This window comes from Megalobrama amblycephala, linkage group LG23, assembly GCF_018812025.1.
Source record: "Megalobrama amblycephala isolate DHTTF-2021 linkage group LG23, ASM1881202v1, whole genome shotgun sequence".
Taxonomy (NCBI): domain Eukaryota; kingdom Metazoa; phylum Chordata; class Actinopteri; order Cypriniformes; family Xenocyprididae; genus Megalobrama; species Megalobrama amblycephala.
Window position 1 is genome coordinate 10,499,502 of NC_063066.1, and position 17,993 is coordinate 10,517,494.

Genomic DNA, 17,993 nt, shown 5'->3' on the forward strand with positions numbered 1-17,993 from the left:
CCTTAGGCACCAGAGAAGCCTCCGCCATGTTGTCACAGTGCTTCAACAGACTGTGTTGACTGATGAGCCCATTACTGTAGAGCTCCATGCAGCATGTCCATCTGCAGCCGGACCAGAGCTCATTCTGTCATAGGATGTCACCTAATTGTTTGCATTAGTGGAAACAAATACATTTGCAAAACAAACAAACAGAAATACCTCCCACCTGACAACTTCCTGACGATAAGAAAAGAAGCTGGCCTGCTGCACGCGGCTGACAAGCTCGTCAAGTGCAGATGGCGGTGGTCAGCTCGGTTCCTGTGGGACCGGCGTCTTCCTGAGGTTTTGACATGGGGATCTACTTTGCGGGCCGGGGACTGGTGCATACATTCAAAGCATGGTGCGAAGAGGAGCAGCTGTTCTTTTTTACATGGATCGGCGATGCTGCTGTAGTTGAGGGATGCGGTCACAGGCAGAGCTGCAACAACAAATATGGTGCATGGAAATGAAGGTTTACTGCCATCATGCTGCATGTTATATGAGCCACATTACTGAGGCCTCTATAAGCACACACACACATGCACTCACACACACAACAAACTGCATTAAAGCCAATAGAATTTCCGTGGCTTCAGGGAGGAAAGCTACAAGTTGGTATGGCGGTACTTATGTTAAAAATAAATGTATACATTGGGTCAGCTTGTAGCAAAGCTGAAATTGGATGTATTGTTTTATGAGGGAAGGCATACCGCATTGGTTACACACTCACGCTAATCAATGACAGGTGTGTCCGGCACTGAGAGGTGTTAACACAGGGGCCCAAGCAGTGTAGCCTTAGGGGAGGTCTACACACACACACACACACACACACACACAAACAAAGAGGACATTGGGGAAGGTTGAAAACACCAGTTTGGCTACTTAGGCACAGGGATGAAATCACTACACTGTCGTTCAAAAATTTGGGGTTGAAACGATCCTTCAGAAATCATTCTGCTGATTTACTGTCATTTCTTATTATTATCTGTGTTGAAAACAGAAGTGCTGCTTAATATTTTTGTGGAAACTGCGATACATTTTTCAGGATCAGAGATCTTAATGACTTTTGAACAGTTGTGGACAGGACCACCATCCTCCTGATTTGTAAAAACAGAAATCTCTGTGTACAAATATAAAGGATTTTGAACAAGGAAATTTGTCTAGCAAAATGAATGCATCTCCATGTTTTCTAATAGTGTTGTGGGGCATTGTAGGTTGTAACAACAGCAATGTTTGTACTTGACACTGAATTACAAAGTTTAAGGATTAACTAGATTTCAAAATAACTTTAATATTTAGCAGATAAATGTGGGAAAATTATATCCAAGTTTAAAAAAACAAGAAAAAAAAAAAAAAACTACAGAAGTAACATACATCCATGGTGTATGGTGCAAAAAGTGTTAACATACATCCATGGTTTCTTCTACATTGTTGACAGAGGCAAATGTTTTGCTGCTGTAAGAGTGAAAAGAGGTTCAGACGGGAGGTCGCCTAAAACAGAACAGAATAAATTCGCTTTTACAGATCATGTGTTTGGAACAACAAACTTCCACTTGTCTGCTAGGGTCATTGGTTCCAGAGAAGCCCACCTCTTGACATGCAGTAAATCACAGAGGTCTGGTCCACTGGGATTTATCAGCCGGGACAGCGCTCACTCTATGTAACTTTTTCAGAGGTGTGCGTGTGCGTGTGCGTCAGACAGCCTCACGGGACTGCTTGTGAGAATGTTAAGGGTTGGTCGCCGCCGGATTGATACAGAACGCAGCACGCCATCAGAGGTCCACTGAAATGGAGCCATTAAAAATTTACCAACCCGCAATAAATTTTTCACTCAGAGAAAACTTGAAGTGGCCCAGTGAGTAACAGGGCAAGAAAAGAGGTTGAGACAGGGGGCACTTGACATGCCCAAGACTCACGAAGCACCAGACAAGTAGAGCAAAACCGCACATGAACCAAACACTTAACTAGTGCCTCCAAGAACATTTAGAAACACAGTGCACGGAGCTCTAATGTTGCGTCGAACAGGATGTTCTCTGTATCGCTAGTAATCTTTCATTTGTTAACAACAAAGGAACATGGTGGAGAGGTGAAATGCAATGTTAGACTATGATTAAACCTGCAGGAATAAAGCATTCCCTGAAGATTTAGTCATGGGAATCTTAAATTACGCCTGCATCCTGGTCTTATTTGTGAGTTTTAATTCATGCCTTTAGGATCATTCCCTTACAGAGACATAAGGGCTGAAATTTATAAGGGACTATTTTTGGGACAGACAGTTAATTCAATCGCACTGTACATGCACAGCACCAATAGACTTTGTGTTGCAACATTTCCAAACACAAGATTTGGCACTAACATCATAAGAGGAGTATTCATGATTCATTCACCTTTCTCACTGCCTTGGCACCTGTTTTCTGTAAACATCTGCACTTCACCCTACACCATTATAATCCATCTACTTCTTCCCCTCTTTCTGGTTAAATCTCTGTCCCCAGGGAATTTGTCCCATCACAATCCCATGGATCCTCTTCCATGGATTACTCCCATCCTGCGCAGTGGCTTTTGGGTGCCAGCGAGCCGCGGCTGTGGACACAGATGGGAGCATAGCCCTGTGATAGCTTCCATATGTCACAGTGCGCTTCTGAGGGCGCGTTTTTATTTTTTCCTTTTCGCATTTCTGTTTTTGCCCCATCTCTCTTTTTTCTCTCTGGTTTTCTCATCAAACGTTTTGTTCAAAGAAGAATAGGTGAGCATACCCACAGTCAAACGTAATCAGAGCACAAAAATGGTCATTTAAAGAAAAAGTTCACCCAAAAACTATTAAAGTTATATGGGTTTGAAATGACATTTTTGAGTAAATTATTACTTTAATCATCCCAGTGGAGAGATACTGTACACCTTAGATTCGTTAGTTGAGTTAAACCCTTTATGAACCTATTACAATAAATTTTCTGGCCTTGCCATGGATGCTAAAAGCAAAGATATGATGATCTGGTTCTCCAGAAGGGCCATGCTGTGCCTCTAAGGTCTTGCAAACATGAATAATCTGTTTAGCATAACTTATCTGTCATAGACGTTATGCGGTTTAAGTCACCCCTGGGGGGCAGTGACACAGATCTGTATAGCTCTATGGTAAATAAGAACTGCGAGGAAACAAAAAAATATCCTTTTGACACCACGAGCCTGGGAGGTTCGCTCATCTGCGCTGACACATATGGTCAGTAATATCCCCCCTCTGATTATAATCCTTGAAGTCAACCTCATTAACCAGACATCCGCACTGAACCCTGACTGAAAAGGGGCAGAAAGTTTGCCTGTCAATCAACACCAACTTGCTTAAAAAAAATTATGTAGAGAAAATGATCCAGGAGCCCCAGACTTGAGACCAGCTGCACTTTTTCATCACCTAAAAAGTCTACCTCTAGGTCAGAATGAGACAGAGACATATGCAAAAAGTTGTATAATGTATAATCATTTCCAAAAGTGAGGCTGTCAATTTAACATGTTAACCAAGAATAAATATTCACTTATTCATAAAAAATTATTTTAATATTTTCAAAAATTTCAATATAAAAAAAAATGTCAATAAAAATATAAAACAATAAAAATAAAAAGTATTATTATATATTTTTAAACTTATTTTATAAAAATAAGCATTAAAATATTTACCATCAATCAATTATGCCTCCTTTAGAAAATAACTAAAACTATTCATTATAAATTCTAATATTTAATTTTTATTTGATTATTATAAATTAATAATACTCCCTTTAATAAATCTTAACTGAAAATGAATTATGATTTATAATATTATAAAAAGTAACAAAAAAAAACCAATATGTCAATGTATTTTTTTTTAATTATGCTCAATTGTTTTAAAAAGTTATTTGAATATTTTTTTTTAAATAATAAAATATTATATTGTGATTATAATTTATTCATTATCAGTTAATCATGCCCCCTCAACTGTACATAAATTTAGAAAACTTTCTATAATTGGAGCAGGGCCTCAAGGCATGTTTTTAATTTTTTTAAATAAATAAATAACACTTTAACAGTGTTTTAAATATAGCGCTTACGGCACAAAACACTGATAAACAAAAATCACAATTAATTTATATGAACTGGCATTTCATGTAATTAATTCAATTACTGGTAAACTTTTTAATCAATTTATAGCCCTATTTAAAAGATATTGCAATGCAGCTCTGGCCAACAGCACCTGATCCAAATCAAAGAACCTGTCCCCAGAGACAACTCAATGTTGACTTAAGAGTAATCGCAATTATGCTAGCTCACGCTTACACCATGGCTGCCATTGTTTAGGCTGAAAAGTGATGTAAACTACACCGCAGTAAAACATGCTTTGCGTATCATGCTTTGCATGATTTAAATGTTACTTCTTTAAATGTGGTTCATCAAAAAAATCTATTCTACAATAACATTAAAATGTGTACACACCGCATCTAAACACGTGAAGCAGGTAATATGCTAATAACACATGCTTAGGCATGAAGACATTACCATTCAGTTCATGGAGGGTTTTTGACAGCGTGCTTTATGCCCAAGCCCTGAGTCAGCTTCCCACGCAAGATCATCTGTAGGGAACATGCCTTGCGCACACTAGCAGCTTCCTGGAGGAAAACAGCAACGTACAAAGTGGTGGTGGCTGAGGGGAGACCTCAAAACCCTGTGCCTGACAAAGTGATTTATGATGCCTCCCCCCTCCTCATCTACAAGGTGACAGATCCAAGAGGAACTTTAGTGAGTTTGTTCTGAGGCTGCGTTAAGGGACCATATTGACTCTCATAATATTCTTCTGATGTTTGCAAGTTATGTGCTAATATTATACACTGCTGAGCAACCGACAGCGGCTGAGGTCTACATAGCCAATCAATCCTGTGTCCTATCATCAGACAGGAAAGTAAGAACAGATCTATGAAATTCAACTACATAGCAAAAAACTTTGCCCATCACAAACATAAGAGATCCTAACTGTTAAATCTTCATGCTATGTTTTTGACATTTATACCAGCAAACTCAACAAAGGTGAAAAAGGTGAAAATTTGAGTGATTTTAACATGTAAACGGAGCATTCTGGTGCACTCTGACAAGAAATTAAATGGAAAACAACATTTGCTTTAAGTAAAAAAAAGGGCAGGGAATTGACACATTTCACAATTGGATTTGATTTTGATTCTTGGATTTATATAGGCCTAAAGATGTAAACAGATTTATATTCAATATTGAAGCACATGTTGAATATGCAACAGTCTATAGTGCATATAAATGCTTCATTTTTGTAGCTGACTAATGAATTTTTGGACATTGAACGGCTTTTCTGAGGTAATGTGACCGTAAATGTGACATTTTTACAAGCTGTTTTATTGACGTCTTTCCGCAGTTGAAACACTGATTGATTGATTACATGAGACATGATATGGATTTCGGTAAGTTTTACTGTATCTTTCAACATACCTTCAGATGTTCATTCATGTTTATTTCGTGTTGTAACCAGTAAAGCAGAAGAGATGGTCGGTTCACGTGCGCTCTGCTTGAACTGAAGCGCTAAAGCGATCTGTCACGCCACAGAGCGCCAAGAAAGATCGCGACACCTGGAGCGACGTCCGCGGTCTCATTCCAGTCTATGGGAGAGTAGCCCATTTCCGACCCACATAAATGATGCATGTTGATTCAAAATGGCGAATTTTGCCAAAAAGCAACTAGTTTGCAGATGTGACATTTTTAAGACCTGAAGAAACCAGAATATCCATGATAAAGGGATAGTTCACCCAAAACTGGAAAATCTGACATAATTTACTTACCCAAACCTATATGACTTTCTTATGTGGAACATAAAAGAAAATATTTTGAGAATTGTATCAGTGCTTCTGTCCATATAATGAAAGGCAGTGGTCACCAAATCTGTTTGGTTTCCAGCATTTATCAAAATATCTTCTTTTGTGTTTCGGAAATGAAAGTCATACAGGTTTGGAATGACATGAAGGTGAGTAAATGATTACAGAACATTCATTTTTGGGTAAACTATCACTTTAAGTCCATTCTTTAGTCAGTCCAAATTAGTTCTATTCCAATTAGGAATGGGTCAGAATGTTTAGGTTGATGAGTTGATAAGAGGTTGATAAGTTTTATTTTTAATGCATATCTTTCACAGTTTGTATGTAAGTGGTTTATAGGGTATGATTTTGGGCCCTTTCCACACTTATTGTCCATATAACAATGCAAAAATGCTTTAAAATGCTCACATAATCTTGTCAGGCTGGTTGGTGATATTTGGGAAAAAAGCTTTTATGTCAAAAACCACAGAAGAATATTATGGACCGTTCCTTTTTGTATGTCAAACACAACATAAACCAAAAATTTCCTAACACTTGTAAACATGTCATCAAACCTTCAAGGGAAAACCGCAACAAAACAAACCAGCATTTCACCATTGCTGTGAAATTGCAGTGCATGGCCAACACTGGCTATGTTGACATGCACAACTTTTGTTTCAAATGCAATGAATTCATTCCGATTGATGAATCTGATGATAGTGTTTACACGAATGCTAATTAAAGTGTTTACATGTTCTCTCGATCGGATTATAAAAGGAATAAACCACCCCTTCTAATCCAAAATGAAATTTCATCTGAAACGAGCTCAAACGGATCGATTAAGGTGTTTACATGAAGACTTTTCAGTCTAACTGCGCCATCAATCCAATTGCTAAAGGATTATTTGGTTACATGTAAACACAGCCAATTTGTCCCTATTCCAAAATCTCCAAACTGTTGTCATTTTGTTGTACTTTATGCATCTTTTTATGGACTTGCATCCTTTGCAACATTGACACTGAACTGAATTTGAACATTAAACCTACTTGAGCTAAATAATGGCACAACTGCCTTCCGTAGAGCTGCTTTACAGCTAAAAATTGAATTTGCTTCATAATTGCTGATTTTTGCAACTTGAACACTATTATTTTCTTTATTATGGTGAAGCTGCTTTAAAAATATCTGTAATGCATTAAGTGCTATATAAATAAATGTGACTTGATTTTGTGAACACATCAAAAATGAAAATTTGTACATTTACACATCCCTGCTCCAAATTCATTAAGGTCTAACTAGGGGGCAGTGGTGAGTACCTACAAATATATAGAGAATGATGGTGCATGCAACCACCTTCCCAGGTGGACGCCCTGTCGTACTGCTGGACTTCCGCCTGAGCGACAGATGGCAGGCAAATGCGGAGGAACCCGCCCCGAGCATTAACTTTGCTGGCTAGCATTAGCCTGCGACAGTGTCCGCTATCTGTCTGTCTGTCTCTCCAGCGAAATACCCCCATTATCCTCAGAGCCATCATGAGATTAAGAAGGGTATGTCAGAGAAACCGACGGGACAGCTGAGTCTCATTATCCAACATATGCTGTGATGTTTTAGCAAGGCTTTGGTTTGTATCTGGTTAGCTACACAAAATGTGTGATGTGAATGAAGGTTGAACCAGGCCTCACCTTTTAGGCCAGGACGAGACCGTTTCAGATGAATGGCACGCAGCATGTTCACACCAATCAGATTTAGGCAATTAGCCATCTAAGAGGGATCAATGGTCAGGATGTATTTAGAGGAACTCCATTTGCTCTGCTCAGTTAGATTAAATGGGGCACATACTCAAACAGATTTAAGCAGTAATCCTCTCTCAAACTAATACAATGACCATCATACAACATCTGAGAAGATGCATCAAGTTCAGCTTACTAGAACTGGCCTAAAATAGCATACAAACAGATTTATTTTCCTAAAAGGAAGCAAATCCTCCAGCAAATTCTTTATTAGTTCACTGATTAATCTTTTAAGAGTTAGTGTTCTTCCGTTCAAAGAGGCTTGTCAGAGAGGATGAAGGCATTTTAATATAAGCTTGTGAGCATGTTTCATACCCCCTGCTAACACGTCTAATCTGGTTGGGAGGAAATTATTTGATCTTTTGCAGGCATGGGGCATCTCAGAATCTAACAGTCTGAATCACAAAGACCAGCGCTCACCAGCCAAACTTGGTTTTTCATGTAGACATATGAGGAGCTCCCCGTTGAGCTTTGGACCTTGTGGAGCAGCGTTTTGGGCTTCTCACTCTCTGATCTTCTGAAACGGCCATCACATCTGTCTCCTCTGTGATGTCTGCAAGGGTAAAAGGACAAAATGTCACATATCTTCAGGCTGTTTTGTCATAAAGGAAGGAGGAAGAAAAGAGGAAGGTCAACAAAAGAATTACATGAATCAAAGTGTAGAGGAAAACATTTCATTTAACTTATGTTTTAAAATGTTTTGTTTTGAGTGGAAAAAAATCTTATGTTTAAGCAATTGAAAAAAATTAATTAGGTTGTATTATTGTATGTATGTATCCTCTGGCATAAACCAGATTCTATATTTAAAAATAATAAATTAAAGGGGTCCGTGTAGTTGCAGTTGTAGTTGTTAAACCGCCGTAAGGCTGAACACCGTTACTGACAATCCTCATTTTGGCTGCGTGAGATTCTCCAGCTTTGTTGTTGTTGAGCAACCGAAGTGTGAGCTGTTCCTCTTCTGGAAAGGGGGTCGGGAGCAGCAGCTCATTTGTATTTAATAATATAGTTTTAAATAAATATAGAGTTTGATAAAATATGTAAAAGTTACAGTTTATGCCAGAGAATACACACTCTAAAAACTAATTCAGGGGACCTTTAGTCATTACTTAAATATATATATTGTTGTGAAATAAAAAATCAAGTTCTGAAATGCTGTTAGACTTTTTACTTGTAATTGTTATTTTATTGAGCTTGGATGACACACAAATTATGCCTATTGATTCGATATACTATCATGACTTGTCATAGTTTAACATTTTCAGTTAATCAAAAATGTATTTAATTTTAAGTTCTGTTAATGTAAAATACAATCTGATGACGTGTAAACGTGTTTCATTGTTTTGAGTTGTACGAACACTTCTTTTAATTTAGACGAACTTAAGTTAAGTGAAACTGGGCTGGGATTTATATTTCCCATCATGCTTTGCCCATGGCACTTGAAAGGGAGAGTAAATGCTAAAATTAAGTGTTATATAATGTTTTTTGCACAAGATTAATGGTAAGGGAGATTTAGCAGTAATTAGTGTTTTGTTATGCTAATTTAGAAGAGTTTCTGTTAATGTGGGTTTTTGGAGATTTACCATCATGGTGACAAGCGGTGCTTGGTAAGTTCATGTTAGAAATGTGTTTTATCGTGTCCAAAAAGCGTCTTCACCTTACTTAAAACATTATGTTGGATCAACTTAAATAGTTGCATTCATGTTGACAATTATTAAGTTCATGTTACTTAGAAATGTGTTTTTATTGTGGCAAAAAAACGTCTTCACCTTACTTAAAACATTATGTTGGATCAACTCAAAATATTGCTTTGAATTAATGTAATTCTCCCAATTGGCTTAAGTTAAAAATTCTAGTGGAAAACGTTAACATATTTTTTTTTGTTGAACCAATGTTTTATTTTTTAGAGTGCATGGCAATTTAAGTTAATTCATAAAAAGTATCATATTATGTACAGAGTTTAGATTTTAGATGTAGATTTAATTCTTACAATTTTTGTTCAACTGTCAGATATCATTTATATTCAACTGAACCTGGATAAAATAAGTAATTTTGGATAATAGCATATGATCAACTAATAATCTGAAAATTACTATATATAAAATGTCCAACACCTGAGTAAAGCCATAATAACAATAAATAAGTGACACATTCCTACATAACATGAAATATTGAATTACATTACATATTGCATTACTCTACACCTGAGTGACGTTAAAGCAATACCTCACAGCACTGCAATGTAACTCAGAGAGGAAAAACATTTCAAAAGGTGACATGAGCTTGACCTCGGTTGACTTTGATTTTCAAATGTGTCTTATACATTATGCTCATGATCTTTGACATGTTCCATAGGTTTAATCAGCGTTTTGGCATTGGGCTGTGATATTGCACACCTCTCTGCACCTGGTCGCAAATGCCTGTGATTGAATGCCATGTGTTTTACACGTTCTTTAGATTCTGTTTGAAGTGATCACCCACATCACTGAGGCCTGGTCTCTTGCAGTTGGGGTGCTGATGGCTTTTGGCTCAAGTTCTAGTACCTGTGTGTGTTTACTCTCTCTACTGGCCACAGACATCAGGAAGCACATTCACTGCTTGGCAGACATCCAGCACCCCTGATCCAGTGAGAGAGAGACTGCTACATCTGCACCAGATGTACGGCTGCACCGGGCTGATCGTTAGGGTCAGATTGACGAGTGCTTTGAAGAGAGTGGAAATCCTGATTACCTTGTGCTAGGAAAATCTCACATTCTCTTAGTCCAGGTACAGTAACTAACTGCTAGCCATCAATGGGCTAACATGCCACTGCTAGCACTAAAACATTTTATTTTACCCAAAATCCTCCCATCCAGACGGAGGAGTGTTGTGGGTTCACAGAGGCCGCCATGTGTAGCCGCCTACTTCATGCTTCCACAACTGACAGTGAAAGATGCACTAAAAACAAACCTACTAGGATTAAGCCAATCATTCTAGTGTGCTGTAAGAGGACACTGAAAAAAGAAAAAAACACATCACGTATTCTGGCCTATACAGTCATCTAAAGGTAAATAGTGCTCTCATGTCTCAGCATGGGTACTGGGGAAAATTAAAATCTGTGGAGGTGTTAAAAGATGTTAAAAATAGAAAAACTGTATCCTGAATAGCACAAACTATGACACGTTCACTATAAATAGCTAGGTGTGCTGTTTTAGTTGAGACTGCATTAAAATAAGTGGTATTCTCAAACTAATCAGCCATAAATGTCTATATGAAGAGCGGATCAGTCAAAATAAAATCACAAAAGGATAACACATAACATATTGAACAAATTTGAAAGAGATAAACCATCAATTCCATTCATTTAACCAGATTATGGAATGATTTGACTTGGAGTGCAGGCTTTAGGCTTTATTTAAAAATAATAAATGCTGAAACCCTTGCAAATCATCTTCATAAGCAGTGATGACTCTAACAGCTGTCCCTCACACACCGTCAGTGCTGTTATCTTAAAGGAACAGTTCACCTAAAAATTAAACATTCTGTCATCATCTACTCACCATTATGTCGTTCCAAACCTGAGTGACTTTCTTTCTTCTGTGGAAGACAAAAATAAATATAATGTTAGGAAACACGCAATATATACACTACAGAATGTTTTTTTTTATGCACTAATATACACTGGGTTAAAAACAAGCCAATTTGGCAAAATTTAAAAACAAGCCAATTTAGGTTGTTTTTAGCCCAAGGGCTGGGTAAATATAGGACAGAACACGTTAGGCTAATTTTACCCAGTAAATTGGGTTATTTAACCGCCGGGTTGATTTTATTAATTCATTTTTACTATAATACTAGCTTATGTTTTACTTCATACATGAATTAGTGCTTACAAATGAACTTAAATCCTCTAAACTTTTCGTAAAATACTCCACACAACCACTAGTTTGCATGATAACTTCCTTTATTTTCGACGAGCATCATGTTTTACAGTATAGCATACCACAGTTTTTAAAGTGTAGACTATACAATATTGCCAACATTTAACAAACATTAGAAGTAATTCACATGTAATCGACCAGACTGTTATCCCGTTTCCACTGGTTTCCACCATAATGGTGCTGGCTCTCGTTTTTTATATATTTAGCTCACGAAGATATATTGGTAGATATTTGATCAAAAATAAATACAGTAAAAGAAATATTATAAATGTGAAATATTATAACAATTCAAAATACCTGTTTTCTATGTGAATATATTTTAAAATATAATTCCTGTGATGGCAAAGCTGAATTTTCAGCATCATAACTCCAGTGTTCAGTGTCACATGATCATTCAGAAATCATTCTAATATGCTGATTTGCTGCCCAAGCACTGGTGAAATCAGTTGTGCTATAGTATACGTAATATTTTTGTGGAAACCATGGTACATTTTTAAGGATTTTTTTTATGAATTTTAAAACTTAAGTTCAAAAGAACTTTCAAAAAAATAAAAAATAAATTAATAAAATCTTAATAATGACCCCAAACTCTTTTGAGCAGTAGTGAACAGTAATTTCTAAATACTCATTTCTTCTTTACAGTTAGAATTCAACACGTGATCGTCAACATGTCTATATATCTGTGAACAAGCCCATTCTGGCCAGACTGCTGCACGTACAGTTATTGTGAAGGCCTAATAACCTACTGCCACAATGAACCCTCCCTAATCATCTTTAAAAACCACACAATTACACTGATGATGAAGTGCGCTGCCCTAAATGAGAAAATATGTAGGACATTTTTGTCTGTATTTTCACAGACCTGTCTCTACATAGGAAAAAGACTCAGTTGGGGACGTTTAGTCAACAGTTGATAATGTGAGCCATAAATCAGTCATACGCAGGATTATAAACTGAATCCTATAGTGCAGAAGTCTGGCCTGTAGCCAACATGTGAACAAAAGGTTGCCTCTCCACTTCTAACCAGAAACATTTTACTTGGTAATACTCTTGTGACTGGTCCCCTCTAGTATAATCATTCCTCTGTATCCAAATTTCAAACCATCCTTCTCCAAATGATTTTTAAGTTTTTCTTACTCTCCCTCTCCCTCCACCTTTTTCTAATTTGCTGGCCACAGTTAGAAATCAGCCGACTGGGACACGCCAGTAATTGAAGTCTCCACAGTGACTGCCTTCAGCACAGCTTTTAGTGATTCACGGGGGAGGTTTCCTGGGGGAAACTCAATAAGCTGCTCAGCGTTAACTATAGTCATCATCAGACTTTTTCCACCACAGGATGTAGAACAACACTTGTTGACAGCATCTCAAAATAGCATCAGGAAGCATGACCTATGACAAACTGATAATACAAATACAAAGGATTCAAGGAGCATGTGGGTAATTCATTCAGGGACAGAGATGCTCACAGAACTTCACTCAGATGAATAAAAACCAGTGTTTGAATTGAGAGAAGGTGGATCAGAACCGGTTCCTGAATGAATTACTCTTATTAGAGCTGGTTCTTTTTGATGAATCAAGCATACAGCATAACTAATGTTGCCCAATTCCTGATTGAATCCCTGTGTCTGAAATATGCCTGCTTCCACACCATATAGTAGGCAAAAGCATGTGAGAATGAGTATGTCAGAAATCATACTATTCATAAAAAAGTACCTTTGTAGGATGACTACTTCCATCACAGCCTCGCTTTCATACATGTCATGGCGCTGCTCTGAATAAGGTCTATAAACTGGTTCTTCTTTTAAGTGAATCAAACACATACAGCTCACAGATAATTGTGAGACTTAAAGGGTTAGTTCACCGAAAAATGAAAATTCTGTCATTAATTACTCACCCTCATGCCGTTTCACACCCGTAAGACCTTTGTTCATCTTCAGAACACAAATTAAGATATTTTTGATAAAATCCAATGGCTCAGAGAGGCCACCATTGCAAGCAAGACAATTAACACTTTCAGTGCCCAGAACGTATTTAAAACAGTTCATGTGACTACGGTGGTTCAACCTTAATGTTATGAAGCGACAAGAATACTTTTTGTGCACCAAAAAAACTAAATATCGACTTTATTCAACAATATCTAGTGATAGGTGATTTTGGTGATTTTGATACACGCTCTGAACCAAATGTTATCAAGGCCAATAATGAGTCGCCATTATGACGTAGAACCTGGAAGCTCTACAACGTAGAGCTACAACATAAACTGTGTAGGAGAATGACAGGGAAGGGAAGAAATTGTTGAATTAAAAGTTGTTATTTTTGTTTCGTTTTTGCATACAAAATTGTAGTCGCTTCATAAAATTAAGGTTGAACTACTGTAGTCACATTGACTATTTTAACGATGTCTTTAGTACCTTTCTGGGCCTTGACAGTGGTAATTAAATTGCTGTCTATGGAGGGGTCAGAGAGCTCTTGGATTTTATCAAAAATATCTTAATTTGTGTTCCGAAGATGAACGAAGGTCTTACGGGTTTGGAACGACATGAGGGTGAGTAATTAATGACAGAATTTTCATTTTTGGGTGAACCCTTTAAATCTATGCTGGCTGTGTAAAGATGTGTAAAGATGGACATTATGAGTTTTCGTCAGTTGGATTTTCTAAAAATAAGTTTTAAATTTGTTTATTATTAGTTTTGCATTTTCTTTTTCCAAATGTTTATTCCTTACAAGCTTTAAAAGAATCATTACTGCTACTGTTAAGGAACCAGGATTGTTAAGAGGTAATGAAACTGGAACAGTTAAATTTTGCACAATTCAGTATGTGATATGCTACACTGAAGAAAAATAGATTTGCACAAGACCTCTTATGCAATTTGAACACTATATGCACTCGCACCTGAACCTGAACATAGAGGGCTCTCTTCAGTTCTGTCTTGAGTTCTGTTTAAAACCTGTCAAGCAGTCTTCTGAAGTTTTAAATGACTAAAAAAGATGGAAATTCACAGTTCAAAAGGTCATTTTTTCCTTTAAAAGCATTCTGGACATATATATTGGTCATATTCTTGAAGGTTTTCAGATCCTGGGTAAGGTTAATGCACACATCTACAGCGGAGCAGAAGGTAAAACAGATCTTTTCAGACCTTGAATATGTTTGACCTTAAAACGGGGGTATGATGCATATTCTTTATGACATCCAGACTGCTCTGAATCACATGTAGTTGTGACCATTCCCTGATTTGTGTGCAGCACCGGTGCACCTGGAACTGCATACTGGGACCGTGACCGGCGCACAGTGAGCGTGTGATAAATGACTCCATGATCGTGCACATTTAACAACCTCCTGAATCAGGTAAAATCAAAACCCCATGAGTGGAAGCAGGTTTGTAATTCAGCAAGCTTCTAGAAACATCAACATGTTGAGCCTGGGTTAGAGCGCAAGGGCTTGATTATGTCTCAATTGGGCCCGTGTGAAAATTGTATTCCATTATTGCAGATGTCAGAATATTGCACTTCTGAATTTATCATATTCCGGGTTCTGCGTAATATCTTTCACTCAAAATTGGGAGGAAAAAAAAACAGTATTTCGCCTTAAAAACACACCATATCTTACCCCTGTGGTCTGTGTGACGCAGTCCTCACTTTATAATCAACGCCTGGAAGGAAGCAGATGACATGATTGCCTGTTGAGGAGCTGATGTTACTAATTAAAACAGGAAAAGTGATGACTACTCTCATCCTCACTGTGTTATCATGCTCACTGCTGGCTTTGGCCTTGACGTAGCAACTGCTCCTTCCTCCTGATAACTGCAAGAAAGAGGCTTTAGGAGAAAAAAGGAAGGAAGGCCAAAGACACTATCACCTAGGCTGTTGTGGATTTAGCTCATGATGCAATTTCGAAAAAGAAAACAACAAAGACCCTTCGGATGGAGGGAAAAAAAAGTATGCAGGATGTTTTGGATTTTTTTTAAAGGGATAGTTCACCCAAACATTTACTTACCCCCATGTTGTCCAAAACCTATATGATTTTCTTTCTTCTGATATTTTGAAGAACATTGTGGTTCACACAACACTGGCCTTTTATTTGAAAAAAACCTAACAAACATTTTTTTTAAATATCTAAAAAAAGAAAGTCATTTTAAATTAAAAACATAGGCCCAATGAACAATTTTTCTTTTCTCAGAGCAGCAAGTATAACTTTAGAGGCCAAATGCGTATAACTCTTCAACTGTTTAAGAGTTTCCCCGTGGTCAACATAATCTTTAATGAATCACAGTGTATTTACGCAAAAAGGTCAGAGATGTTCCTCTAAGCACTCCACAGCTCCAGAGCTGTATCAGGAGGCTTGACATTAATCCTGAGGGTAATGTGGGCCTTCCTGTGGCTAATGAAATCTGAAGCCTGAAAATGGCCGCACCTAATGACACTCCCTGACAGTTTTTGAATTAAACAGCCGTAGCTGCTGGGATCAATCTAAATAGCACACAGATGGCCAACACTATTTTTCTCTCCTTTTCTACCCCTAAGCACTTGCATATGGGATCTAATTTACTATCTCAGGAACATTGCTTTCAAAAAAGCTATTCTGGATGTAGTGATTTTTGCCTGTTTGTTTCGCTTGGCCGCCACAGGTTCACAAATGATCGGTGATCAAAATTAAATGGATAGTTCACCCAATAATGAAACTTCTGTCATCATTTATTCACCCTCATCTTATTCCAAACCTCAAAGACTTTCTTCTGTGGAACATACAAGAAGATACAGTGCTCAGCATAAATGAGTACACTCCCTTTGAAAAGTAACATTTTAAACAATATCTCAGTGAACACAAAAACAATTTCCAAAATGCTGACAAGACTAAGTTTAATATAACATCTGTTTAACTTATAACATGAAAGGATAGTAATATAACTTAGATTCCACATATTTCAGTTTTACTCAAATTAGGGTGATGCAATAATGAGTACATCCCACAACAAAAACTACTACATCTAGTAGTTTGTATGGCCTCCATGATTTTTAATGACAGCACCAAGTCTTCTAGGCATGGAATGAACAAGTTGGCGACATTTTGCAACATCTATCTTTTTCCATTCTTCAAGAATGACTTCTTTTAGAGACTGGATGCTGGATGGAGAGTGATGCTCAACTTGTCTCTTCAGAATTCCCCATAGGTGTTCGATACTTGGCCACTGAATCACTTTCACCCTGTTCTTCTTCAGAAATACAACAGTGGCCTTATATGTGTGTTTTGGATCATTGTCATGCTGGAAAAGTGCACGACGACCAAGGGCATGGAGTGATGGTATCTTCTCTTTCAGTATAGAGCAGTACATCTGTGAATTCATGATGCTATCAAAGAAATGCAGCTCCCCGACACCAGCAGCACTCATGCAGCCCCACATAAAGACACTGCCACCACCATGTTTCACTGTAGGCACCATGCATTTTTCTTTGTATTCCTCACCTTTGTGACGCCATACAGTTTTGAAGCCATCAGTTCCAAAAACATTTATCTTGGTCTCATCACTCCAGAGTATAGAGTCCCAGTAGTCTTCATCTTTGTCAGCATGGGCCCTGGCAAACTCTAGGTGGGCTTTTTTGTGCCTGGGCTTTAGGAAAGGCTTCTTTCGTGGACGGCACCCATGCATGCCATTCCTCTGCAGTGTACGTCGTATTGTGTCAGGGGAAATAGTCACCCCAGTTTGGCTTTCTACTTCTTTAAATAACTGCAGTGAACTTGCATGCCAATTTTCTTCAACCCTTCTCATCAGAAGACGCTCCTGTCGAGGTGTTAACATCTGTGAACAACCTAGACGTCTCTGTGAGATGCTTGCAGTTCCATCTTTTTAAAATTTTTGCACCACTTTTGCTACAGTATTCTGACTGATAAGTAAAGTTTTGCTGATCTTCTTGTGGCCTTCACCTTTCTGGTGTAAAGAAATTATTTTCTTTCTCATGTCTTGTGACATTTCTCTTCCATGTGGTGCCATTGCTGACAGCATGAAATGGGAAGGGGTTTTAACACCCTTTTATAGTCAACTGTCTGCTGGACACCTGGTAATGAATAATTAGACTCACCTGTGGTTGAATTCTTGTTAAATTAGACATTTGTAGTAAAATTTAGCTTTGCTCCTTTGCATCACCCTAATTTGAGTAAAACTGAAAAATGTGTAATATAAGTTATATTATTAACCTTACTTTCATGTTATAAGTTAAACAGATGTTATATAAAACATAGTCTTGTCCGCATTTTGGAAATTGTTTTTGGTGTTCATTGAGATATTGTTTAAAATGTTAGTTTTCAAAGGGGGTGTACTCATTTACGCTGAGCACTGTATTTTGAGAAATGGTTTATTTTTATTATTCAATGGAAGCCAATGGGCTCCATTCCATTCTTCAAAAAATCTTCTTTTGGGTTTTGCAGAAGAAATGAAGTCATA

General features: G+C 37.5%; 1 protein-coding gene across 13 annotated transcripts in view; it reads right to left on the bottom strand.

Moving 5' to 3' along the window:
* xpnpep2 (X-prolyl aminopeptidase (aminopeptidase P) 2, membrane-bound) overlaps positions 1 to 17,993 on the bottom strand; it is a 102,645-nt gene that overhangs the window by 40,367 nt on the left and 44,285 nt on the right. For 9 of the 13 annotated variants that reach the window (XM_048175784.1, XM_048175789.1, XM_048175783.1 and 6 more), the window contains 6 exons: positions 15,295 to 15,357; positions 15,164 to 15,206; positions 11,179 to 11,215; positions 10,183 to 10,341; positions 8,063 to 8,195; positions 206 to 457 (listed from right to left, as the gene is read on the bottom strand). The gene's annotated coding sequence lies outside the window, so the exon portion shown is untranslated. Of the gene's footprint in view, positions 1 to 205; positions 458 to 7,534; positions 7,614 to 8,062; positions 8,196 to 10,182; positions 10,342 to 10,475; positions 11,083 to 11,178; positions 11,216 to 15,163; positions 15,207 to 15,294; positions 15,358 to 17,993 lie in introns of those variants that run through there. The other 4 variants (XM_048175788.1, XM_048175787.1, XM_048175792.1 and 1 more) reach the window with 4 other exon arrangements.